The sequence below is a fragment of the Cryptomeria japonica genome, chromosome 4 (assembly GCF_030272615.1).
Source record: "Cryptomeria japonica chromosome 4, Sugi_1.0, whole genome shotgun sequence".
NCBI classification, from domain to species: Eukaryota; Viridiplantae; Streptophyta; class Pinopsida; order Cupressales; family Cupressaceae; genus Cryptomeria; species Cryptomeria japonica.
Window position 1 is genome coordinate 538,630,818 of NC_081408.1, and position 26,601 is coordinate 538,657,418.

The following is a 26,601-nucleotide window of genomic DNA, read 5'->3' on the forward strand; positions in this document are numbered from 1 at the left end:
GGTTCTCCTCTCACCACCATGAGAAGTTGAGGCCTTCTCTGGACACTTGTAAGTCAGGTGCCCCATCTGATTGCAGTTATAGCATCTCATATTGGAGAACTTGGATCCTCTCCTTGATCCATTTGTCCCACCTCTTCTATTAGTTCTTCTCCCTCAATATCCTCCTCTACTACTTGAATCCCCAACTTTCTCTCCTTGGCTAGACTCACCACTAGACCTTTGGTTAGGAATTCTTCCTCCAAAACTGCCTCTGCCTCTAAAAATTCTCCCTCCTTTACCTTTGTTACCCTTCTCATTCCTTCTCTTTAGATTCTCTTCTGCCCTTAGGGCCAATTAGAAGCACTTGTTCATTGTCTCTGGTGCAAAGATGCTAATCTCATCTTGGATGTTCATTCTTAGGTTTTTCAAGTACCTAGCCACTTTCTCTGCTTCCTCTTCTTGTCTCTTTGGTCGGAGACTGAGTTTATGAAACTCCACCGTATATGCAATCACATCAAGATATCTATGTCTGAGGTTTTGAAATTTCTTGTACATCTGCACTTTATAGTCAATGGGCATGAATTGTGCCTTGACTTTAGCGTTCATCCTTTCCCAGGTTGCTATCATACTCTTCCCCTCCTTAACTCTCTCCCCTTGTACATAGTTCCACCATGTAAAAGAAGACCCCTTCAAACTTACCTTTTCCAACTTTACTCTCTTATCTTCAGGGATTTCCTTGTACTCAACATGATTGGTCAATGCCTCAATCCAGTCTATCACCTCTTCTGCTTCCATGCTTCCACTATATATAGGCAACCCATCTATGGTGTCCCTATTGACTGACTTCAAGGCATCTACAAATGCCTTTTGATCTGTAGGCATCTTCTCTACCCACTTAGGGGCTTCCCATCTTCTTTATCTCCTTCTTCATTAGTGTCACTTCCATCTTCCTTATCCTTACCCTTGGTCTTCTTCATTTCTTCAAGCTTCGACTCAAGCATCTCTTCAATCAACTTCTTCAGCGCATCTTGTGACATACTCTTAGGAGGCATTTTTCCAACCTCTACTTCAACCTCTTCCTCTAACATACACTAAGACCACACCACCCAATTGATCTTCAAAATCCTGCTCCGATACCAATATGATGAGGAGGTGTTAAGACTGAAAGGAAAACCTTGAACCAATCAACCTCTAAGGTTCACAACTCAACCAAAACCCTACTACCAAAGGGTCCTACACAACACCAAGTCACTCTATAGTTCCATGTCACTTAACAATACCTTATGAGACTCAAAGGCTCCTATATGTCCCCTTCCAATCAACAAAATGCTCACAAGTCTTGAGTGACTACACACACCTTTGCTTACATGAGTGGGCTACTACTAGGATTTAGGGGTTTGAAGGGCCCACTTGACCAATTCAACACAACAACCCTTGGAGGGGTGTTCTTATAACATCTTGACATAAATTAAACAAGATTCCATGTTCTATACTCTCTGTACCATCAATTTTGACTCAGTTGCTCATAGACAGACCTAATTGCAATTAGGCCTCTTTTGGGGTAATCGGGTAATAACTTTTGATTCCCAAAGGATCTTGATTAAAAAATTATATTTCCAGATACCCTTTTTGGAATCCTCAACAATATCTCACTTATAGGTTCCAATCCAATTTGCAGATATCCCAACCTATACTGCACCAACTGACCTAATAGGGCTATTAGGCCTTCTTGACTAGACACCTTCCAAAATCTTGAATGATCCTCTTGCTTGATGAATTTCCCTAACCATTGAATGTTATATAAACCTCCAAAACACTCTTCTACAACATTCAAACTCATTCCCTATGCTTTGCAACTCAATTCACATGTATTGTCCTCATTCAACCAGTCTGTCACATGATGATGCCAGACCTATGGATTCTTCATCAAACATACAAAAATTTTGGGGCTACCTTTGGGAACTATATTTTGATCTATCTTACAGAGGCCTATCATATTCCACAGTTTCAAGATTCTTGACTGAGAATTGATAGGCCAAAGTCCATTACATTAGTCAAAACCTAGGGTTTTAAGGGTTTCAGACCACCCGGTAAAGTATTGCTTGCCAAACAGAACATAGATCACTTAAAAAATTCAAACCACTTGAAAAATAAAGGTAAGTCACTATATTTTTAGGATTTATATAATAATCATGCTTGCTAATCCACCTTCAATGCGGAATCTACAGAAAATCAAATGGTTCTCAAAATTTCTAGCACTTTGATGCTTGTATTACAATCCAACTAACAACAACCTTACATATTTTGGTCTTTGGGACCTTTATAGGTTCTTCCCCAATGACCACAACCATCTCCAACTGATTTTCAAGTGAACTAACCGTTGGAGTACAAAACCTTGACCAAAGTTGCAAAATTGTCATGACAACAAATGGACAACTTTTGCAATTTGTAACCAACTTAGACTCTGAACTACCTTAGGACCCTAAAGTTATGATATATGATTTTTTTCATCAAAAATAACTCAAATAACCCTTTGGTCACTTGGTCTCATAATTTAGACCATTGTGACCCTTATTGACCCAAATTTCTCTACAAGACCCTAAGTGACAATTTGACCCACACTTGGACAAAACTTGTCACACTCCTATTACACTGATTACGTCAATGACACATGAGGTCTCAGTAAATGCATCCTAGACTAGTTGAAAACCAACATGACCTTGATCCTTGCCTTCATAGATGGTTCTCCTGCACCAGTGATGAGAGCTTATAGTCATCTAGATTTCAGCCAAGGGGAAGGATATTCTGGGCATTCTCATCACCCTGATAACAACAGTGCACAACATTTAGACCCACCTATAGATCACTCATTTGTTGTAGAGGTGGATATATGGGATACAGATCCTTTAGAAAGTGTTGAGTAGATTCACACATCTAATGGAATCAATTTAGTTGAGGAGAAACTGCAGAGGATGGGACCCTCTAGTTATATGGACATGCTTCTAGCTTCAAACTTGAAATTGATGACCACTTACCTACTTAATCCCCTTCACTCATTATTATTGCATATGGTCAAGGACACAAATGTAGACATAGTTGCTATGGAGGATATGATGATTATGGATGAGCCTACACTAGTTGATTCCCAGGTACATGTACACACACATTTAATTTGATTTAAATTTACTTTAAAATAATTTTTTTCTTTTTATATAGTTCTAGATATATGTACATGTTATAATTTTATATATATTTCTAGGTGCAATTAGCTCATGTTACTCCGAACCTGGGATCACGTGTATACAAGTGAGACTGAATTGATGCAATCATCGGACATGTAAGTATAAAATACACATATATACATGCATATGTATGTATGTATGTATGTATGTAGGTAGGTAGGTAGGTAGGTAGGTAGGTAGGTAGGTAGGTAGGTATATTATTTTTACTAAATAACATTTAACATGTATAATTTTATGCATGTATTTCTAATGTGTTGTACTGTCTTTAGGGATTGGTTCATCCATTCATTGTAGGATTTTCATTGAAAAGGGTCGCTTGACTCACACTCAACATGAGGGCTCTACCATTTAGAGAGATATTTGTCCACTTTTCTAGACATTTATAGACAGCTCCACTTGTTTGATGATATACACATGTTTTTGTTGACATTTATATATATTTGATGATACATTTTAGTACACTTGATTACATGTTTGACATGATATGTTTATGGGTCATGCATGTATATATTTATAGACATTTTCATTTGTTTGATGATATACACGTGTTTTTGTTGACATATTTATGTTTGACGATGCATTTCTAGTACTTGATTACATGTTTGATATGATACATTTATCGCTCACACGTATACATTTCTAGCTAGACATGTGTTTACAGATTGTTAGACGATCTACATGTTTATGAACATTTATTCTATCTAGACACATGTTTTCATATTTTACATGATATATTTCTTTTATACATGTATGTGTATGCACACACACACACACACACATATGTGTGTGTGTGTGTGTGTGTGTGTGTGTGTGTGTGTGTGTGTGTGTGTGTGTGTGTGTGTGTGTGTGTGTGTGTGTGTGTGTGTGTGTATGTGTGTATATGTGTACATACATACATGTATGTATGTGTGTGTGTGTGTATGTGTATATGTGTACATACATACATGTATGTATGTATGTACACACACACACACACACACACATATGTGTGTGTGTGTGTGTACATATATACATATATACATATATATATGATCAGTAATAGTATTATTTTTATTAAATTTAGGAAAGTTTACATTCTTGACTGTCCATAAAGTACCAAAATACCATCCAAAAAACTACAACCCACCCTGTTTTACAAAACCACTAACCCATCTATGCAAACCGCCATGCAAATTACAATTCAAGCACTCAAAAATGGCTCGTTACAGTAGCCAAATGATGAAGTCTAAGTAAAATAAAATTCTACTTAAAGCATAGAAATTCAAATTCCAAAATCAAGGATTAACCCCTCGAACCAAAAACATAGTGAAAAAACCTAGGAAATGAACTACCTGGATGAAGAGCAAAGGTCCATGCACTTTCTCTTCCTCATTTGGCTTCTTGCATCTCCATTTGATCCATCTTCCATTGCTCGAACCTCCTCGATGGTTCACTGCAGCTCCTCCTCCACCACCATCAAATCAATAAAGATTTTTTAACGCCTCCCACCCAATTCGAGCCTCTTCCTTGAAATTATCTCTTGGCTAATAATCCAGCCACCTTAAGAAAGGTATGCATTTTTGTCTTGAGGTTCGGTGGAAATTCAAAATTCCTTCACAAAGATCAAAACCCCTGCTAGGAATGGCCCATTCATACACGATTTCTATCCCAAATTGTAGTCCTTTGGGATAATGGCTTCCACCACCTTTTTAACCATCTCCATTGAGTGCTCCAATTCTAAACCCCATGCCACAATAAGGGAATATGTGTCCATGTTTATCCTGTACCAATGTTCCACCACCCCAATATTCTCACACATTAACCTCTTGATGCATTCTACTAGCCTCACATCTCTATACAAAAACATATCATTCAATCTCCTCTTCGAGAATGGCCCAAGGAATGGGCAAAGCTTCTTTTTGGTCTTAAATGTGAAATTAGCTTCCACGGCTACCTGGTCCAACTGCAAAACTCACCATAGAATAAAATTCACTCTCTCAAATGAAACATAGAAGATGAAAACCAAATCACAACAGATGGAATAATGATCATTTAAAGCCATCAATGCCCTATGCACAGAGCGTTGCCTTTCAAGCACGAAAGGAATGTTCGCATGCACCCCAAGGAGTTAGAAAGGAGCCTGCATTAAAATCTTGTACTTGCACTAGGAAGGAAGCATGCCAAAAAATAGTTTTCATAAATCTCTCCATAAATGTGACTTCCTTGGTAGGTTAGTGTTCGCATAGTTCAATTGGTACAAATTCCAGTCCTTCAACATCGTCTTTGAAAATTTTAGTCCAACCATTAACGACCACCTAAGAAACCCAATGTACCTCTTCATTTGCATTCCCCCACCACTTGGTTACATAATGGTCCAGCTCACATGCCACATTGGACAAGTAATTTGCCACCCCATTTCTTGCTCTTTTAATATGCAAAATTCAAAAATCTTGAAAGGTACGTAATTTTGAGCATATGATAGATATGAACTTACTGATTCGCCAACATGGGGAGGACCCCTTAGCAATTGCATCAACAATGACTTGTGAATCCCCTTCTAAATGAACCTTTGGGACCTTTAAATTCTCAGCCATCTCTACCGCAAGCAGTGTTGCTTGCATTTTCGCTCCATTATTTGTTCCATTTTGCAAGCGTTGAGCACCCTTGAATAGTATTTTTCCTTCCTCATTACACACAACACACCCTGCACCTGAGATGCCCAGATTACCCCTCGAAGCTTTGTCAAAGTTAATTTTTATTCGCCCTTGCTCTGTTTTTGTCCACACATCAACCTTGTCCCACTCAACACTAAGATTAACCTTAGACTGCTCATGAACGGGTCATACACACACACACACACACACACACACACACACACACACACACACACACACACACACACACACACACACACACACACACACACACACACACATATACATACATACATACATACATACATACATACATACATACATAAATACATACATACATACTGTATACGGTGAAAATGGATAACAACAATATTGAAAGGCTAAATGAATTCAACCACAAAACCCTAGCCTAACAACAACAAAGATCCACCATAACATATGAAGATTACCTAAGACAATGCAAATCAAATGAAATCACAAAGATTATACCATCACATGTCCAATACAGTTTGGATCTCCATTCTTCCTATCTCCATTGATCTTGCTTGATATATTTGCTCTCAGATTTTATATGTACAAGAGCTCAATAAAGAACGGAAATGTGGCTGCAAGTAGGATCGCATATGAAAGTGCAAAGGCGTAGTGTAGTCAAGTGCATAATTGAGTTAGTCAGTTAGGGTTGATAATGAAGGAAGCATCTCCTGATATAGAAGACACTATATGAAATAGAGGGATAAGATTGAGAGGTGTAAAAGATAAATGGTCGGCTATGATTAGAGGGTAGGTAAAAGAAATAATAAAATAATGAGAGGGTAAGTAGTGTAGGAATTAAGAGATGAATGACATGTGTCATAGGTAGAAAAGGTTAATGAATTAATTAAATAAATAAAGATTTATTTAATTAATAGAGGAAGTGAGATTAATTAAATAAATAAGAGTATTTATTTAATTTAGAAAAAGGATAATTTAAATAAATAAATGTATTTATTTAAATAAGAAATAAGGCTAGAAGAGGATAAATGAATTAATTAAATAAATAAATATTTATTTAATTAATTAATAGAAGAATTAGGCTTAAGATAATTAAATAAATAAAAATATTTATTTAATTAGACATGACAATTTTAGGTGTCTACATTTTGCCCCTCTTTGAGACAATGCAGCTTGTCGTGTTGTTTCAAAGAAGATAATATGAACTGATACAATGTTGCCCCAAGATGGGAATGATATGCCCCCTCGAGAGATTGGATGAAAATGTCTGAAAAGATCGCAGGCAATCTCTCGATAAGAAAGAAAGGCTAGAATGGACTAACTGGATAGAGTGACAGAGTCACGGGATAATGAAGACTGACTTGGGAAATGAGGGCTAGGGCTAGGGCTAGGGCTAGAGCAGTCTATAAGATACACCACGAGGGGTATACATCCTCATTTCATCCACACATCCAAGAGATCAGAGTGCAAAGCGAGAATAGAGCAACAACAGTTAGCAGCGATGGCATTGGTGCATAGATTCGATCACGTTTGTCGATTTCAAAGGCCAGCCGATGCAGGAGAGCCAGTAAGTACCACAAAACCTCTTTGTACTTTGTTGCAATAAATGTTGTCATTAATGCATCTTAGGTAGTGCAATAAATGCACTTTAGAATAATGTCAAAAACTATCAAAAACGTGTAGGCGCGTCTGCATTGGTGCTAGGCACGTCTAGGTTGGCTAGGCGCATCTGCGTTTGTGCTAGGCGCGTCTATGAATTCAGCAGTGTCTATGTCAAATGCGAACACATCTATGTTGTGCAGACATGTTTGTGAAATGTGGGTACGTCTGTGCAGGACAGGCGCATCTATGTAGAGCATAGGCACGTATATGTATTTCAGGCGTGTCTGTGCAGAGCAGGCACGTTTGTGCAGTCTGTAAGCGCGTTTATGTCATGAAGGCGCATTTGTGTCTTCAAGGTCAAATCGGCAGTTGTATGATGAACATACGTTGTCGATTGGATAAGTTGTTGAGAGGATAAACTCAAGCAGGTCCTCTAGGAAAGACTAGGATAGCAGATAAGGCTAGGATTGACAATTATGTGATAGAACATACGTTGCCAATTAGGAAACTACTCAAGAGGATGCACTCTAGTAGAGGCCCTAGGATAGGATAGATCAAGGCACTTTGTGATGAATAGTGAGTACCAAGACATAGTACTTTGTGATGAACAGGGAGTACCAATAGGAGAAACACTTTGTGATGAACAGGGAGTGCAAATATGAGCAACACTTTGTGATGAATAGGGAGTGCAAAACTCGTAGTACTTTGTGATGAATAGGGAGTACCACTAGGATAGAAGCAACACTTTGTGATGAACAGTGAGTGTCACTAGATTAGATAGTAACACTTTGTGATGAACAGGGAGTGTCACTTTGACTGACATGATTGATTTGCTTGACTGCAGGAGTACTTGCCTATGTTGGAGTCACGAGAGAGATTCCCATCGACGCAGAGATTACGACTAGAGCTGACATTTGAGGACCAAGCTACTATTGAGGTTATGGGTCTACAATACATTTTGCATGTGCGTGAGTTTCGGGCGAACATGGGTTTGTTGACTGCACTTGTTGAGAGATGGCACTTTGAGACTTGTACATTTCATTTGCTGATGGGTGAGATGACAGTCACCTTGGAGGATGTTTACAGGATACTGAGGATACCGATCGATGGGGAGTTGATACCCTATGATTGAGATGGAGATAGGGAGGCCCTGAGATGAGTGTTCCAGGATCTGGGACTGGAGATGAGAGCTGGACACGTGGCATGGGACACGATGACAGCGACAAGACTAGCACTACCAGCAGTGTTAGGAGGAGCGATCAGTGGGTTCCTATGTCCAGACAGGGTGACATGAGGGTTGGTTGTGGGCTGGGGGAGCACCTTGGAGACACTGGTTACACAGCATACCAGATATGCCTGGGGACCGTGCGTGCTGGCACAGTTATACTATGAGCTGCATTAGTTTGTTTATCATGGATCCGTAGGATTGGGCTGCGGAGTTACATTGCTATAGGTGTGGGCATATGAGCATCTGCCAGTTACCCGACCGATACATTTCAGGGGAAGGGGTCATGGACGCAGCTTTGTGCATTTGTACGATATGATTACATCACAGCCACGGATTGGTAGGTTGGAGCATTGGCGTCGAGTTTTGGATGAGATCAACACTGTGATATGGAGGTCGTACCATGAGTGCGAGCAGTGGGAGGATGATGCAGTGGATCTACCTTATACCTTCCGGAGCAGATATCTAATTGGGCAGACACCCTATGTATTGGAGAGACAGCTGGTTGACAGGGTATGTAGGCAGTTTGGCCGTATTCAGTGGATGCCACGAGGTTCCGAGATGTATGCTCGGGCAGTCAGGGATCAGGCACACTTTGGGCTGTTGTTGTCATATGATCAGGTCGTGATGCAGCTAGTAGAGATGGTGCCTATGCCATGGGATATGTGGCTGGAGATTGAGGATGCGGACATGGATGCAAAGTACACTGCATATTGGGTTGAGCATCCCTTTCCACGACTGACTGACCCAGGGGAGCCTCTAGATGGAGATGGTGGTGGGGATGGGGATGATGATGGAGATGGTGGGGGGAGAGGCCGACGGAGGAGGTGGGGTGTTGTTGGAGAGAGGAGAGTGGCTCCACGGAGAGAGGGTGGGGAGGAGAGACAGGCCTGGGTGGTGAGGGGTCGCGGTGGATTGCCACTATAGGTGCTAGCAGTATAGGGTCCTAGACAGGTGCAGGGACAGGGGCACAGGCACAGGCACAACCAACAGTATAGGGGGAGCCACAGGCAGAGGCACAAGGGGCCAAGGAGGAGGAGGATGAGCTGCTTGAGATGAGGGAGATCTACCAAGGACAGGCAGATGAGATCCAGGACCTAGAGAGGGAGACAGCTAGGCTCAGGAGGCGACTAAGGGACACAAAGCATGAGCGGGATCAGGCTATCCAACGCTATACTGAGGTTGAGATAGCACTGAGGGCTGGGAGGCAGGTGATAGAGGACACAGGGGCTGGATATGCCTATGTTCAGCGGACAAGGGAGGATGAGACCTATACTATGGGGCAGTGCCACCAGAGCAGTGGGCGAGGAGCTTTCGCAGACCATTATGGACAGTGACGACTCCGGGAGGGAGCCAGAGGAGACAAGCATCCAGTGGTGGGGTTATGGGTCCTCCACCACAACTAGATAGAGGGGGAAGGAGAGATGATCTTAGGGTGGGTCCTTCTAGGGCTCAGACTCCGTCGAGCCCAGACGGCTCCGAGGGAGGGAGTTCATCATAGCCTTAGAGGGCTCCCTATGTATCAGTTTTGTACCATTTTGTATTATGATGTAGACACCTTCGAGTGATTGTAGCCATATGATTTTGACATCATTTTATCATGACACTTTTGATTATATATATATGAGATGATTCATCTTTGCGGCAGCTATATGCATGTGTACCTATGTGATGTATGATTCTATGTGTCTTATGATGTATGTTTCTATGTGATGATTATGATATGGATGCAAATATGTATATGATGCAATGCAATGTTTTTTTGTTCTTTTGTGTTTTTAAAATGTTATGTATGATGCAAATGTGAATGTATGAAATGCAAATGAATATGTTAATGCAAATGATTATTTACATGATGAAAATGTAAAATGTGCTAATATGTGTTGTGTGCAGGATGTGATGCAATTGTTATATCTATATGTATGTATGAAATGCTTATGTGTGGTAATGCAGGTGCAACTTACATGAAATGCAAATGTTTTTGGTGTGTCGTTATACTCAGTCATGTGATAGTGGACTACGCAGACTCGAGAAGGATAATGGAGGTCAATCAAGAAAGGGGGATGGAAGACAGAAGATATGAAAGTGAAAAGAGCTTCTTGTGCGTTATCATCGTTGAGCTTTATTATGGCAAAATAGGTTATGACAATCGAGGCATATGTTCGACCTAGAAAGTCATTGTACCTGTTTGCATGGAGATAAGACAGTCACAAACAAGGAATGCCCCAGTTCACACTAGACTCATAGTGTCCTCATATCCTTGGACAAGTCATAGCATTACTAAGAGACAATCCACAGACAGCAAAGAAAAATAGGTGACGATACCCCATCCTCGCTTTTCTAGTCAAAGACATCCTGGAGATAGAATCTCTAGTCAGAGACATCCCGGAAAAGCTAAAAGACATGTCACCAAAAGATAAAACCAAAAGAAAACCAAGACTCGACACCAACATCCACTGTAGTCCTCAAGTTTAGTGTCTCTTGTTACTTGTATAAGTCCAGTTGATTATGGTCACAATGTTTACTTTCACAAAAGGATAGATGGCACTGAACCATAATGTTGTTTGAGTCTATTGAAAGATTTGATTTGTTGAAGCCCATTTTTGCTGCTATGTCTCATCTAAAATTGACTGAATCCATGAAACTGATACTTTATTGTGGAGAAAGCGAAACTTAATTGCGGACTGGTGATGCAAGTGCTTTTTATTGCGGATTGTGCGTGGATAGACTGAAGAAAAATGGAAGAAACTGTACTCCTCAAAACATGTGATGCTCTCAGTTCCACACCCATCACTAGATGTAGGATTTGCCTTAGCCACAGATAGGAGCTGATTTATTATGGACAGAAACTGAGGGATTATTATGAATGGCTAACCAATCTTAGATAGATCAATAACAAGCCATGATGGAAATGGGTAAAGTTTATTATGGATGAAGAGGCTGTGAGTGTATGCAAAGTGAAAGGATGAAATGGAATCCTGAAGGAGGGAGGAACAATGTCTCTACACATGGCACTGGTGACCCAGTTTTCACCATGGTACTTGCATTGGGCGCCACCAAAGTGGTTTTCACCATTGGACGAAAATGTTTTTTCTTTACTTTTTTTATTTTTTTATTTTTTGTTGTCACAAGGCACCTGTTTGCCAGGTTTTCACCAAGTAACAATTTTTTTTTATTTTATGATTTTTTTTTTATTTTTTATTTTTTATTTTTTTTTGTATTTTTTGAATTGGGATACTCTGAAGAGCTATGTGTAAAACCTACGAAGGTGCATGTTGTTGATAGGATCCTCCAAGGGTTCACCCTCTATGGTTGAGAGTTGATATGTACCAGATCCATATGCTGCTGTGATGATGTAAGGACCGAGCCGGTTTGGTTCGAACTTGCCCTTCTTCTCTCTATCTTGTTGATTTTTAGGATTTTCTCTGAGAACCAAGTTACCTACCTCAAATGTGCAAGGTTTAACCTTACGATTGTAACTGCAATGTTCCTTGATTGAATTATGTTTATCTCGAGTGACTATCTTCCTTGATGAAGAAACTGAGATAGAATTGCTAGTGTGTGGACTACACAGGCCCGTATGCGTGTCACCTGAAGAAGTTTGGGCATCCTTGATAACAAAGTCCTTCAAGGAAGCTCCATTAAAGGTCCATGATGTATCACCAAAAGGGGATGGATGTGTGGAACAATTGGATGAGTGATGAAGGCTTATAATTGTGAAATGAAGTGAAAGTATCATAGAATGATGGAGACTTAGGATCAACAAGTATGTTTTTTGACTTGAAATTTTAGAACTTTTGCCCCAGTTATTTTGATATTTGGGGAGATCATCTCTTTTTCTCTTTCTTTCATAGGATTTTTATCCTTGACTTTGATTCTTGCAGAGTCCAATAGCTTTTGATTTTGATTTGAACTAAATGACTTCTCTTTATTTTTGACTTTTAGATTTTTCTTTTCAAAGCTTGATTTTTCATCCCCAATGAGTAAGGGCTTTTGTAATTCTCATTGATCCAAGTCTTGAAGTGGAGTGGAAATAGAATGAGTGGATGGAATGGTAAAGCTATGTGAGTTATCAAGAGGGCTGGCGATAGACTCAATAGATTCTTTGTTGGAACCACTCTTAGGAGTATTGATATCAAGAGTTGCTTGCACCGCTAGAGGAGATTTGCATTCGGTCTTGGTAGCCACAACACTAGGTGGTTCACACCCAATTCCTTGGCATTGCAAATTGTTTGTAGATTGTTCCTGTCAACTAAATGTCTTAGGAGATAGTGGGACATGATCAACATGAAAGATATACTCACCACATCCCATGTCTTTAAAATTGAACTTTTCTTTGAGCTTTGCTTGCTTTGATGTAGAAGGTTTCAAGGGTTTTGGATCCACATATGCTGATGAAGGAACAACTTCTCTGTTGACTGGGATTGTTATTTCTGATCTAGGTCGTAGATTGTTGCAATATATGAATGGATTTGGGTTAGCTTTGATGGTCACTTCAACTCCATTGTGTGGAAACTTGATACATCGATGATATGTAGATGGTACTGCACTCATCTCATGAATCCATGGACGTCCTAGCAATATGTTGTATGTGAGATCAAGGTCTAGGACTTGACAAACTACATCCTTGGTAATTGGCCCAACTCTAAGGGGTAAGGTGACTGTGCCCTTGGATGAACGCTCTTCATCATCATATGCTTTGATGGTAATTTTGTTTGTAGAATTCATAGCTTTATCAGAATATCCCAATTGTTTAATAGTGCTCAATGTACAAATGTTAAGACCTGCTCCTCCATCTATCAGGACTCGTTTTATTTGATGTTTGTGTAGGAAGGCTTCAATGTGTAAAGGTGCATTATGTGGCTGACTTACAGAGGTGTCATCGGCTTCTGTGAATGTAAGGGAGTGTGGAACGGAAAGGTATCCCACCATGGCTTGAAACTGGTCCACGTTCAGATCAGTAAGGACAGCAGTGTCTCTCAAGATTTTATCAAGAATGGCTTTATGTGCGGGGGATATGCGTAAAAGCTCAAGGATGGAGATGAGCGCGGGTGTCTTCCCTAACTGTTCTACAAGGTCATACTCAGGCTTGGTTGATGAGGAAGCGGTGTTTTTAGCTGGAGCACCTTGCAAAGTGAATTTACCAGGTTGTAACATGACATTCAGAGGTAGGTTCGAAAGAAGATCCAATGCCTTTTAGGACAATTTTGGGTCTTTGGGTAGAATTCTCAAGCATTTTGTCCTTGATGATAATGGTAGAGACATAATTGTCCATCGAAATGTGATTGATAGTTGAATCATAGTTATAGGATGCTCTGGTATAGTTGGTTTGGTCATCTGTGGCTTTAGCTTTTCCTTTATCATGCTTTGGGAATGGTTCCTTAAACATTTCATGTTCTTGATTGGATGAGTGTCCCTCGATCTCAATGTCACCTCTATCAATAAGATCTTGTATGATGTTCTTCAGTCGATGACAATTTCCTATTTTATGTCCCTTGCTCTTGTGAAATTCACAATACTCATCATCATTCCACCAATTTGGTTTGACCTTTGGTTCATATGGAGGAGAATCTAGAATAGTGATTCCTTTGTTTGCCACTAGCTTCTTGAAAACTAACTCAAATGGTTCTCCCAATGGGGTGTACTTCCTTCTTGATCTGGAAGTTGTTTGAGTATTCACTTGATTGTTTGTAGAGCTTGACCTAGAAAAAATGATCTTGGGACGTACTGTATTAGCATCCACAACACCATCATTGACTGTGTTCTTGTTTTTGTTCCAAAATCTTGGCTTATCTTTTCCTTTAAAGTCATCTTTGTTTTCCTTGAATATCTTAATGACTCCCTGTTCAATTAGGACCTTCTCTGTTGCTAAGCCTTTTTCAATGACATCCTTAAAAGTGGACAAACAAGCTTTTCTTAGGTCATAACCAATGTCTTTGTTAACATTTTGGGTGAACATTTCTACCATTTGTTTTTGTGGAATTTCACAAGAGCATTTGCTGGCTAGATTTCTCCATCTTTGTAAAAATGATGAAAAAGATTCTCCATCCTTTTGCTTGGTGTTGCACAAGGTAGTGACTGATATGTCTGTCTCTATGTTGTATGAGAAATGTTGGATAAATGCCTTTGCTAATTCACCCCATGACTTAATACCAGGTGGAAGTTGGGAGAACCATTCCATAGCTTGATCACCTAAGCTTTGTGGGAATAATCTCATCAAATATGTCTCTTCTGCTACTACCTCAATGCAAGCTGTGAAAAACTGTCTTATGTGTGCCTTAGGATCCCCTTTTCCTCTATACTTATCAAACTTGGGTGTCACCAAGTGTGTAGGAAATGGAGGCATTGGAATGCTCTTGTCAAATGGATAGGGACATATGTCTCTCATTGTGTAAGTTGGCTTCGGTGTATTTATGTCCTCCATTTTCTTTTGTAAGTCCTTGATTTGTTGTTCCAAATTATTCTTAGGTGGAGATTGACTTCTTGGACCATACCCCATGCTTGAGGCACCAATTGGAGGAGGAGCATGCTGCATATATGGATGATATTGATCATACACATGTTCATATGGAGGAGGTCTATAATGATGTTGCGTATATGGACCACTTGGTATAGAGTCATGATGAGGAACAACATATCTTCTTTGTCCATGTATACCATACTCTATAGGCATGTCATGAGTTTGTTCTAGTGTGTTGCCCCCAAATTTGACGCGGGGTTTCCTTGTGTCCAAATTTTGAGCATGCCTTTGAATATCCAATTTCTTTGGTGGTTGATCCTTAGCATTGGTATGTGATTGAGCATATTTTTTTGCATAAGACTTCCATAATGGTCTGTGAAGGTGAGTATCATATGTTTGACCATGTGTGTATGGGACCTCAGGTTTTTGAAACAAAGATGAAGGTGATTCAGACACAAGATGTGGTCCTCTATTGCCTCCACTATTAGGCCTCCTTTGATCCATGTTGGAGTGATTTTGTTGCAAAGGTCGATTTTCCATTATTTGAAACATGTCAAAATCATGAGGGATCTTGGTTCCACTTTGTGCCATCACTTGTAGAAAGTATTGTCTATCTCTTCTCATTATTTCCTCAACCAATCGATTGAAATGGGGATTCATAATGGTGTCTTCCACTTCTGTTGAATGTATAGAGAAGTTGTCCATATTATCATTGTGTGTATCATTGTTGTTTGTAGTGTCCATGTTCTCAACATTTGGAATGTTTCTATAGGCATCCATGTCAGGTAATGTAGTATGATCAGAATTGAAAAAGATATCATTGTGATACTCATAGGAATTCATGTTTGCGGACTCTTGAGCCTCTTTAGCTTCTCTCCTAGATTTTTGGGAACGGGTTCCAACCATGAACTAGGTATTGACCGAGATGTGTGAGACTAGATGAAAATGGAAAGAGTATGGAAGACCTAGAGTTGGATGGAATGTAAATGAATCTGAAGTGTACTTGCAATGTCCAAAGTGTAAGACCAAGTATGTATGTAGTAGAGTAGGTGTGGCTTCCAAAGAGATGATAGTTTCTCTTGATGAGGTAAGTTGACCTTGACTCTAAGTAAGACCAAATGAGACCCAAAGGTGATAGACCTTGATGAGGGGCCACTTAGCAAAGTGTTGTTGTATGTAGTATGTTGACAAAGTAAGATGAGGACAAGCAAGTGACCTTTTGACTCAAGTTTAGACAAATGTGAATGTAATGCAAGATGTAAAGCAATGATGGACTTTGTGAAACCCAAAGATAGGTTGAATGCTAGATGAAAACCCCAGAGAGATAATCTAGGAAGCTCAATAAGTCTGAAACTGACTGTTCTTGTTTGCTGAATTATGAAAGTTTTCAATCCTGAACATAGACGTGCCTGTATACTTCATGGACATGCTTAAATGACACAGACGCTATTCTGTCAAACACAGACGTGCATAAATGACACATATGTGGTTCTGTCAGACACGAACGTGTTTCTGAGATGCTTCAATGTTTCTCAAAAGACATAGACATGTTTTTGCCCTTCACAGACGCGTTTAGATGACACAAACGTGGGTCTGTCAGACACAAACGCGTTTCTGCAAACTTTGTGTAATTTTTCCAATCTATGAAGTTGTTTTGTTGTGACCAAATCTAAATGTTTGACTATTTTTCATGACAAGAGGACACAGTGTTGATGAGGACTCAATGTTTGCAAGTGTTTAGACTCAAAATGACTTAAAGACAAGTGTGTTGTTTGATGTAAGATTGTTTTGCATACACTTGAAGACACAAAAGACACAATGTATTGATGTTTGGTCTTGAATGTTTGATTTTTCAAAATAAGTCAAGCACAATTCTTATGGCTGGCCAAGACAATAGTTGTTGATCCCACATGGAGTTTCCCCCAAGGCTACACTATTCAGAGCGGATACTTAGATGCTTGACCCCACTAGCTCCACCCTCAGCACTCACTTCTCGGGGTAGCCAAGCATTAGTCCCCACGAAAACTCCTCGTGGTGAACTTTGTATCTCTACTAAGAACCGTATGTGTGTGGGCCGCTACTAGAGGTCCGACCTCCTACCCCAACAACTAGAAGGATTTTGGCTTCTAAAACAAAAAGGTGCTAGTAAGGGCATCCGCTCATGTGGCCATACATGTGGCACTTTCAGCTCTGTAAATATAGAAGGCTTCCAGCCAGTAGGGGTTACGCCCTACAAATGATCAAATAAATTTGATCAAACGGGTTTATGGGGAGACATAGTGTCGGTATGAACTAATCAGCACACGTTATCCATAGTTTTCACCATGAATACAGTTATTTATAGTGGTTTGGAAGAAGATGGCTTTTCTTTTGCTACCACTTTGGTCGTTCTCTCCTCACTAGTAGTCCTAATGACCACACGGGGAGACAGGCCCTCTAAAGATTAAACAAAAAGAGCCTATTGCTCAAGACACAAAAGACAATGGTTCAATTTTAGTGCACCAATTGAAGTGTTTGTTACTCTATGAAAACAAGGCACACAATAAAAATAAAAAACCCTTACCAAGGACCTGCAACAAAGATTTATTAGTAGTTTGGATTGTTTGAAATAATCACCCCTTCCTGCAAGCACACAAGTTAGGTAAATTTTAGATCCAAAAGACTTTGTGAAATAGGGGCCTTCAACAAAACAATTTTGCTTCCAAGACAAGCTGCACCACTTTTGTTAGCTAGATCTGAAAATGTTAGCTCAAAATAAACCAGATTTGAAATCCGAATGACGAAAAACTGAATCAATGAAACAAAAAATGCAACAATCGAACACAAACGTAGTTGTCACAGACACAGACAATGCCAAAACACACAGACGCACCTAGATCTGATACAGACGCGGCTCCCTAACACAGACATGTTTTCCTAATGCAGACGTGCCTGAAGACTTCATAGACACAACTATGGAATACAAACGCATTTCCCGAAATCTACAAAAAAAAAAATATTGTCGAATACACAGACGCGGTTCCAGATGTCACAGACGCGGTAGAAAATTAAAAATACGATTCGAAAGTGCGCAGATGCGAAATATCAAAATGTTGTCGAAATGTCAGATCTGCAACCTCAAAACAAAATCTGCACCAAAAGATGTTAAATGCAAAAGGGAAAAGAGTCCCACCGGGCATGCCAAAATGTATAAGGTGAAAATGGATAACAACAATATTGAAAGGCTAAATGAATTCAACCACAAAACCCTAGCCTAACAACAACAAAGATCCACCATAACATATGAAGATTACCTAAGACAATGCAAATCAAATGAAATCACAAAGATTATACCATCACATGTCCAATAGGGTTTGGATCTCCATTATTCCTATCTCCATTGATCTTGCTTGATATATTTGCTCTCAGATTTTATATGCACAAGAGCTCAATAAAGAACGGAAATGTGGTTGCAAGTAGGATCGCATATGAAAGTGCAAAGGCGTAGTGTAGTCGAGTGAATAATTGAGTTAGTTAGTTAGGGTTGATAATGAAGGAAGCATCTCCTTATATAGAAGACACTATATGAAATAGAGGGATAAGATTGAGAGGTGTAAAAGATAAATGGTCGGCTATGATTAGAGGGTAGGTAAAAGAAATAATAAAATAATGAGTGGGTAAGTAGTGTAGGAATTAAGAGATGAATGACATGTGTCGTAGGTAGAAAAGGTTAATGAATTAATTAAATAAATAAAGATTTATTTAATTAATAGAGGAAGTGGGATTAATTAAATAAGAGTATTTATTTAATTTAGAAAAAAGATAATTTAAATAAATAAATGTATTTATTTAAATAAGAAATAAGGCTAGAAGAGGATAAATGAATTAATTAATTAAATAAATATTTATTTAATTAATAGAAGAATTAGGCTTAAGATAATTAAATAAATAAAAATATTTATTTAATTAGACATGACAATTTTAGGTGTCTACACACACACACACACACACACACACACACACACACACACACACATATATATATATACACACACACATACACATACACATACACATACACATATATGTATGTATGTATGTATGTATGTATGTATATGTATGTATATGTACATACATACATATATACATACACATACACATATATGTATATGTATATGTAAATATACACACACACATATTTATACATATGTATGTATATGTATATCTGAACCAAGGGAAAGATGTGGTGAGGGTATATGGTTAGTTTGAATAGAAATTTGAATAAAATATTTAAATAAACACAACAAACATCATTATACCTTCACAAACCTTCACTTGTTCCTCGGATTGAGCATGATGAGGTTGAAGTAGCGCCCCTTCTCCAACTTGATTGTATTTACTCCTTGATTAAGTGTGGTTGGCTCTCCAAATGTGCACAAATGATTGAGAGAATGTTAAAATGGATGAAGTGAGGATGGAATGGGGATGCAAGATAAATGGCTAAGTGATGGATGGAAGGAAATTTGGCTATAGTTTAGGTGCTTGGATGATTTCTTGGACTCAAAAGGGTAGAATGAACTTACTTAATTTGGAGATGAAAAATGAAAGAGTGGAGTCCCCAATTTAGAGAAGAAGGGGAGAAGAAATGGAGGGCTAGGATTGATCCAATATGGAGGGCCAAGATTGCATGTGATCCCACACATGGATCAAGAGAGGTTGACAAGACAAGTGTGGAGTCCAAGAGATATGCCATAAAGGTATTTCTTGTCTCCACACTCCTCAAGGTTTATTGGGAAGGCTTCCCAATGAACCAAGGTAAGACAAAAGGAATAAAAATATTCCTTGGATGATGAGAAGGAGAATTTAAAAATTCTCTAAAAAGGGAGCATGTGGATTGGAGGAATAAAAAGTAATTAAAAATTCCTTGGGTGAAGGGATACCTAGAGGAATGTGAGATTTTTGAAAATCTCTCATTCACCTAGGAAAAGAGCATTTAAGGAAGGTAGTTGGATGGGGGGATGCATAGAGAGATGTGAGAGCATTTAATGAAAGTGGTTGAGTGAGGGGACAAGGAGTTGGCTTTGTGGCTAATCATGCGGATTAGCCACTAGCAACCCATTAGAAGAGACATTAGAAGAGGAATTAGGTGGGATTAGAGCAAGTGGGATTTGTAGGAGGATTTGACTAGGAGAGATAATTAGTGGAGGCAATTAAAAATTAGGAAATAATGGTAAGTGGGATTAAGAGAGTTTCTAGAAGAATTAATTAGGCTAATGATGAATTTGAAAAAGGTGATTTGTAGGAATCACAAGGGTTAATTAATTAATTTGATTAATTAATCAAAGGGGAGATTAATTTGGATACTTAAGAATAATAAAGATAAATTGATTTATTAAATAAATCAATCATTGGAATATAGTGACAATATTAATTAAATTAAATTAAATTAATATTGATAAGAGTAAGAATTAACATAATTAAATAAATTAATTATGTGAGAGAGTTAAATTAATTAAAATAATTAATTTAGGTGTCTATAATTTAACCCTCTTTTACGCAGCGGCAAAATTTGGCGATGGGTAAAAGATAGAAGAAAGAGGATAACCCAACGTAAAGCGCGGGTGGTGTATGCCCCCTCAAGAATTTTTCAAAATTTTTGAATAAAAATTAGCGAAAATTTCTCGAAAAGAAGAAGGAAGGAGGAAAAATGACAAGCGAGAGAGAGAGAGAGAGAGAGAGAGAGAGAGAGAGAGATGATTGAGGAAATACGAAAAGAGATAGAAGAAGGAAGGAGATGATGAGTGGGACCGTGAGGGGGGCCATACATATAAGCCACACAGGGCCCAATGAAGGGTAATTGTCACACGTAAGCATTGGATCATATCAGAGCTTAGAGAGTAGAAGAAGAGATGGACCGCATTTCGACACATGAGCACCACGCTGAGAGAGTTCTCCATCACAAGAGACTCACCCATTTTGGACCACCGGTATGTACCACTAACCTCCTTTGCGATTTGATATGTTTAGGGTAGATTTTAGGGCTAGAAATAGGCATAACATTCTAAGGGGGTGGACACATTGATCGTTGTTTCGACACGTGCGCTCCTAGAGTAGTGTGAGTGTTGGTGAATAGTGCCAGCACATGCGGGGGAATAGCATTCAGAGAGGGTTTTGGGGCAGGCAAATGCGCTTGGCACGAGCACCCACGCTAGTCTAGGTTAGCGTTTGATTTGGGGGGAAAAAAGGGCATGCACGTCGATTGGGATCAGGTCCAAAATCAAGGGGGTAAAACGTGAGTGCCACGGTTTTGGTGCAAGCACTGGATGAATCAGCCGAAGCGCTAGGGAGGGGGAAATGAAGAATTTGATGAGAATGGGTATAGAAAATGGCTTGGGGGGGATCATGATTATCTCGGGAATAGAATAAGGGGAGGGATAAGAATGACATGGGATAACGAAGTGGTTTGCATGAATGCAGGCAAATTTAGGGCCATTTGCGTCGAGGGAGCACTAGTCGATGACCATGAGGCTTTATAGGCAGCTGGGGGCGGACGAGATGGAGATACTGGCCGTGGTAGGATTGCAATTTGTCAGTCAATGGCCGAGGATCAAAGCGCATACTGCCATGATGACTGCATTGGTAGAGCGGTGGGATAGCCGAACTTGTACCTTCCATCAACCCACAGCAGAGGCCACAGTGATGGATCATGAATGTCTTTGGAATAGAATAAGGGGAGGGCTAAGAATGACAAAGCTAGCTCCATTTTGACTTATGTGTTCTTTTTTACCCTTCAGGGCGACCATTGTACCATGACTGTCATTAATTTTTGAAATATATATATATATATATATGATTTTGGCGATGCTTATGCATGTACTTTATTATGGACATTATGATGGACTTTATTTATTATTTTATTATGTGATGCATTGATGATGATTATGGATGTATTGTGTTGACCTATTTGTGATGCAGGATGGATACGCATGCATGTGTTTATGATATCTACCCTTTGATGGATGCAGGATGGTTGACTATGTGGATGCATGTGTTTTTTAGATTTTATGATATGTGTGTGTGTGTGTGTGTGTGTGTGTGTGTGTGTGTGTGTGTGTGTGTGTGTGTGTGTGTGTGTTATTTTGAGATTTTTCTAATGATTTGAGAATGCATAATGTGATTTAATGGATTAATCTAAAATGGATATGCAATGCAATCTATAATGAAATAAACATCTACTCCTATAAAATTAGGAGTGTAACAAAATTTGAATGCAAACTAGGTGATAGGCACACCGTACAAAATAAAAATGAATAATACAACAAAACTTGAAATATAACCTAAATGATGTAACAAAATTTGAGATGCAACTTAAATGATTAATGCAACAGATAAAAATGCACCTATATGAATGATGCAAAATTTATTTAAGAATATGGCAATAGAATAATAGGGGGTGGGAATTGAAGATGCCACGAGAATGGTAGATGGGGAAAATTGGGGACTCGATAAAAATGAAAGACAAAAATGATGGGGGGAGTTGTGCGCAAAAGATGTGGAGAGCCAACCTAGTTTAATATTTCCCTAGGTAACCCGCACCACTGATTATAGGAACCAGGATGTCGTGATAAACCCAAGGCATGGACTGACTCACAAACAAGCAATAATTCCTTACACGCATCTATGCAAGTGTTGAAGAACACTGATACAAAGTTGTGGGTATGTGCAAGGAAACCCTCAAACACACAGATATCCCTTGTACACAAGGTAAGTGTTGAGAAACACTGGTACTAGGTCGTCGGTTCGTACAAGAGATATCCCAAACATGTCATACCATGAAACATACCCCAGTATACACCCATCATAAACATACTAGGATATGGAGGATCTGAGCAGTCGTAGCGCAAAAGATGGAAGTCAAAAAAGAAAATCTAAAAAAATCAGACAAGTCACTCACATATGACCAACTGACGTCTCTTGCCAAGAGTAGGATTAGGATAGAAGATTAAAATTCCAAGAAAGGGAAGGATTCATCCCAAGGGCAAAGGATAAGGTGGATAAGGTTGACTAGGCAATTGACCAGATGACCATGAGGATTAACCTGCGAATGTAGGATTGACATCAAGACTTGATGAAGCTCACATGGAGGCACAAGCTCAGAATACGGGGGGGAAGGCTCAGTTTGATGGGCTGATCCTTATTCATGAATGCTATGGCAAAAGGATTGGGTGGTAGCGAACATGGATATCTGATGGGTGAGTGGTGGAGAGAGAGTCCAACCTAATAGATGATGGATCCAGATTATTTACCTTGATGCCTATGTGCAGGTTTTCACAAGGTACTTGCCCATAGTGCCACAAAGTGGTTTTCACTAATGGATGATTATTTTTCTTTACTTTTTCCTTTTTCATTCATTTATTTTTTTGTATTTTTCTTAATTTTTTATTTATTTTTTTAAAATTTTGAGGTTTTAAGACAATTGGTGACCTTTTGAGGACTAGGCATAGAATATCTTCAAGTGCATGATTTTCATCAGCTCATCCAAGGGATCTCCTTCAAGAGTAGCCAATTGATATGCCCCTGACCCATATTTTGTTCTGATCACATAGGGTCCAAGCCAATTAGGCTCAAACTTGCCTTTATTCTCTCATTCTTGAAGGTTTCTTTGATTTTCCATAAGGACAAGATCACTAAATTCAAACTCTCAGGTTCTGAATTTTTTGTTGTAACTCAAGTATAAGATATTTTGATACTCGGAGATGATTTAAGGCCTTCAGGGGCCTTTTGTTTAGCAATCTTAGCTCTTGCAGCCTAGCAACTCTATATTCCTCCTCTGGGAGGATGTTCTGTAATGACACCCTTAGGGAGGGGATCTCAATCTCAAGAGAGAGGACAACTTCAGAGCCAAAGACAAGGGAATATGGAGTGGCACCTGTGGGTGTGCGGATGGAGGTGCGGTAAGCCCATAGAGTAGGATGGAGTCGGAGATGCTAGTCATGACCAACTTCATTGACTATCTTTTTAAGAATTTTGATTAAGGTCTTATTAGAGGCCTCATCTTGACCATTACCCTGCGGGTAAATTGGGGTGGAGAAGCAGTGTGGATTTTTCCAATGAGATCAAGCCCCCATTGTGAGAAGGGCCAGGGTATGATAAAAGGTTGCAGATCTTGTGAAAGAGTGTGGATCTTGTCGCCATGCTTCTAGCAAGGGATACATTTCTTCACATAATTGTATAGAAATTTGCATAAAACATTTAAATAAACACAACAAACATCATTATACCTTCACAAACCTTCACTTGTTCCTTAGATTGAGCATGATGAGGTTGAAGTAGCACCCCTTCTCCAACTTTATTGGATTTTCTCCTTGATTAAGTGTAGTTGGCTCTCCAAATGTGCACAAATGATTGAGAGGATGATAAAATGGATGAAGTGAGGATGGAATGGGGATGCAAGATAAATGCATAAGTGATAAATGGAAGGAAATTTGTCTATAGGAAATTTGTCTATACTTTAGGTGCTTGGATGATTTCTTGGACTCAAAAGGGAAACATGAACTTACTTAATTTGGAGATGAAAAATGAAAGAGTGGAGTCCCCAATTTATAGAAGAAGGGGAGAATAAATGGAGGGATAGGATTGATCCAAGATGGAGGGCCAAGATTGCATGTGAGCCTACACATGGATCAAGAGAGGTTGACAAGGCAAGTGTGGAGTCCAAGAGATATGCCATAAAGACATTTCTTGTCTCCACAATCCTCAAGGTTTATTGGGAAGGCTTCCCAATGCACCTAGGGAAGACAAAAGGAATAAAAATATTCCTTGGCTAATGAGAAGGAGAATTTAAAAATTCTCTAAAAGGGGAGCATGTGGATTGGAGGAATAAAAAGGAATTAAAAAATCCTTGGGTGAAGGGATACTTAGAGGAATGTGATATTTTTGAAAATCTCGCATTCACCTAGGAAAAGAGCATTAAGGAAAGTAGTTTGATGGGGGGATGCAAAGAGAATTGTGAGGAGAGCATTTAAAGAAAGTGGTTGAGTGAGGGGACAAGGAGTTGACTTTGTGGCTAATCATGGCGATTAGCCACTAGCAACCCATTAGAAGAGGGATTAGGTGGGATTAGAGCAAGTGGGATTTGTAGGAGGATTTGACTAGGAGAGATAATGAGTAGAGGCAATAAAAAATAATAAAATAATGGTAAGTGGGATTAAGAGAGTTCCTAGAAGAATTAATTAGGCTAATGATGGATCAGAAAAAGGTGATTTGTAGGAATCACAAGGGTTAATTAATTAATTGAGATTAATTAATTGAAGGGGAGATTAATTTTGGATACTTTAGAAGAATAAAGACAAATTGATTTATTAAATAAATCAATCATTGGACTATAGTGACAATATTAATTAAATTAAATTCAATTAATATTAAGAAGAATAAGGATTAACATAATTAAATAAATTAATAATGTGAGAGAGATAAAATAATTAATTTAGGTGTCTACAATATCTACATATACATATACATATATGTACATGTACATGCACATGCACATGGACATGCACATGCACATGCACATGCACATGCACATGCACATGCACATGGACATATACATATACATACACACGCACGCATGTGCGTGCACACACATACACACACATACACACACATATATATCATACAAATTTGTGTATGTAAGTGATTACACATGTTTGCACTTATGTTGGGACATGTGGATATATGTATAATTTACATTTATAATTTTAATTTGAGAATTCATTATATTATAAAACTTGAATTATATATTGTGGTATAATATATCCTTAAAAAGTTTAATTATATATAAGTTTAAAATTTGTGAATTCATTACTCCCAATATTTGAAAACACAAACATCATTAAATAGTGTACTTCATAGGACTTAAAAGAGTCACATTAAACTTGTGTCAGACATTAAATAGTACTTCATGTCCTACACTAGAGCTTACATTTGTCACATTCCATCTAGTACTTCATCCTACAATCGAGCTTACAACAATGTTTGAATCTTATGCATATCTTTCTCAAAAAATCTTTTATATCTTAAAACATAATTATCATTATACAAGTATTGCAAAGAAATTTAAAATAATCTCAAACATATAATAAGTTCAAATGTATATAGTCCATGGTAAAATAATCTCAAATATATAAAAAGTTCAAACATCTCAAACAAAAAAAACTATAAGTTTAAACATAGATATTTACCTCAAACAAGTGACTCAGCCCACTCTTCAATAACACGTAATATTTTTTGATGATCATCACTATATACTCTATATTTACGATATCATCATGTATGTGGAACCTAATGAAGATTTAAGATGGTAGCAATTACTAGGTGACTATACTGATATACCTTGTTCTCGGGTTGATAATCACTAAATTGAATCCCATTTTGAACAATTTTTACTTGTTTGAGATATATCCCTTGCACTACAATTGAACCTGCACGGGA